General features: G+C 31.5%; 1 long non-coding RNA gene across 1 annotated transcript; it reads left to right on the forward strand.

Moving 5' to 3' along the window:
• The first annotated feature begins 932 nt into the window (after window positions 1-932).
• LOC141711272 (uncharacterized) lies at window positions 933-2300 on the forward strand. Its single transcript, XR_012571278.1, has 3 exons — window positions 933-947; window positions 1536-1627; window positions 2158-2300. It is a non-coding gene; the product is annotated as an uncharacterized LOC141711272 (long non-coding RNA).
• Window positions 2301-2588: the final 288 nt, after the last annotated feature.

Raw genomic sequence — 2588 nt, forward strand, 5'->3', positions numbered from 1 at the left:
CTAACATTATATTAATCTTCTCTAATTTCTAGTATATTAAGGTTTAGTAATAGTAATGGATATATTTGTTGTAACGTATAGCCTTTGTTTATACTTGAACACCTATTGAGAATATTAGCTTGGTAATTAATCTTCGGGATGACATGGTTAATGGTATTGTATAGGAACCATTTAAAAATCAGATTATTATGTACAGTTTATTTAAATACTAAATTACTTTGAAACCTATGTATGCTAATTATAATAAATTAGGAATAAATTGCTTTAATTTTATTAGGTTTGTTGAAGGAAAAAATGAGAAAAAATCTAAAAACAAAAGAACAAAGAGGTTAATGTCTTACCAAGAAGCTGAAGCCAATAGTCTGTTCATTACTCCTTATGTTGTGTCCACTTGGAGAGAATGTATTGAAATGAAAAACTAGACATTTATAGAGGAAGAAAGAATGTACGAAGAAATAGTGAACAAAATTGACAATTTGAGATGGTAACATTTTTCATGACTTCAATATAAGATTATAAATCTCATTCCATTATATCCCAGTGAACACAATTTTAATGTCTTTATCATGACTTCATGTAAGGATTTAATTTAAATTTTTTTATGCGATTGTTTAGAGAAATAATTTTGATGGTGATGTGTTGTTTCTGTATAATAAGGACCAGGTTAAGCTACAAGTGAGTTTTAACGTAATCCTTAATAGTGGATTTTTTTTCCTTGCGTTATTTTCTCCATCTTGTTATACAAATGCTCTACTGGTAGTTCTTTACACTGAAGTCACTGTTGCATAACATAGTTCATGCTGTAACCATGTTTATTATTCGAACTTATCATTATAGCTTATGTTCTCTATTTAGTTTCAGCTTAATGTGGCACACTCAAGATTCACTTCAAAGCCTTCTGTAATCAATATTAATGCCTGCTCCAGTGACAGCTTCTGGGGAAGAAAGTAAGCTGAGAATTCTAAATTTTGTTTCTCTTTCGGGATATTTAAATGCTTATCTTTGTAGTTATTTTTGTATTTTCTAACATGTTTTTAGGGGAGTGAATTCACATTTATTTTGTTAACTGCAAAATAGTTCAATTTATTTCATGTGAGTTCAATGTTTCGTTGATAGCCTAGTGTCAAAACTCCATCCTCCATGGACAAAGTTATAAGTTCGATTCTCATTGCCAGTTGGGGTATACTTCAAAATCTAATGCACTAAAGCATATGTTATACAGAAAAACTGTCAAGCCCTCAAGGGAGTATATAAGGGATGTATGTGGGGTTTTTATTAGTTGGTCAAGTATACATCTTTTTCTTTGGTTGAGTTGTCAAGTTTGATTAGGCATTCATTTTAGCAAATAGAGTGGTGACTAAAATAAATAAATGGTGTAGAACTCCATTGTTCTTATCTTCTTTAGTTTAAGCTAGAATCCCATTATTATCATCTTCTTTAGTAAAAGGTGCTTGACTACAGAAAATCTTTGTTCATAATATTATTAAATGATTGCATATATTTGTTTGTGCTTATACATGTGAATATTATTGCAGGAAGTTCTAAGAGAAGGCCACTATTACTAGGAGTCGGGGCCCTTGCATTGAGTCTACTCCCTGTAAATTCTGTGTTGGCTGAAGGTATCATGGTTGGTAGTTTATCTCTATTCGAGGATTTAATAGATCAAAATTATGCATGTCTAATCGTTAAGTTTGTTCATCTCAAACAAAAATAAGATTATGCATTGTTAGATCAGAGTTGACTACATAGAATAGAGTTGTGTGCACAGTTTCTGTTCATTAACCAGTGTGTTTTGATCTTGAATTGGTTTTAAGTTGTACTGTTCACTTTTTATGTCCACCAACAGTTTCTTTTCACTAATAATTGGTTTCTGATCATGAATTGGTTAAAACTTGTATTGTTTTCATTTTTATTCAGGGACCCCGGCAAATTATGATTTTTTTACAGACTTATCAGATGGCTATTCATATGTTTACCCTTCAGATTGGAGGGTAAGAAAACTTACCAGTTTTTTGAAATAATAGAAGAGGAGATGTAGTTTTGTCTCCTATAAGTTAGCATCATCACTCAAAACTCAAGTTATAGCTGATCGTATGCCTAATCGATTGATTGATTACAAGACACCGTTTTATTACAATACGAATTCTATAAATGCAGGAAGAGATAACAGAGTTGAGAAAGAGAGCTGATGAGTTTCTGTGCATGTTTAATAAAGTTCAAAATGAGAGTAAGGACAGATTTAAAGAAATAGAGGAATCCCAGTTGAAACTGGCACAGCTACAGACTACCCTTGAAAGGTAGTTGCATAATTGTAATTCAGAGGAAAAAAAGGTCTATGTATAAACTCTTGACAGGTCCTTAGTTAAAAGAGTCTGGAAAACTAAGTTATTTTATTGTTATTGGTTGGGATGTTTATTTTAGACTTGGAATGTATGTTCGAATTGATTGTTGGAATGTTGTATGTTAAGAAATTTGGTATCAATGTAGCTTTATGTTTCTGTTGGATGTTTTTGGTTGGATGTTGCATTGTTAGGTATTTTTTTGGTTGTGTAAATGTAATTGGTTCTTGTGGCTGTAAAACATGACCA

The sequence above is a fragment of the Apium graveolens genome, chromosome 3, assembly GCF_009905375.1.
Source record: "Apium graveolens cultivar Ventura chromosome 3, ASM990537v1, whole genome shotgun sequence".
Lineage (NCBI taxonomy): Eukaryota > Viridiplantae > Streptophyta > Magnoliopsida > Apiales > Apiaceae > Apium > Apium graveolens.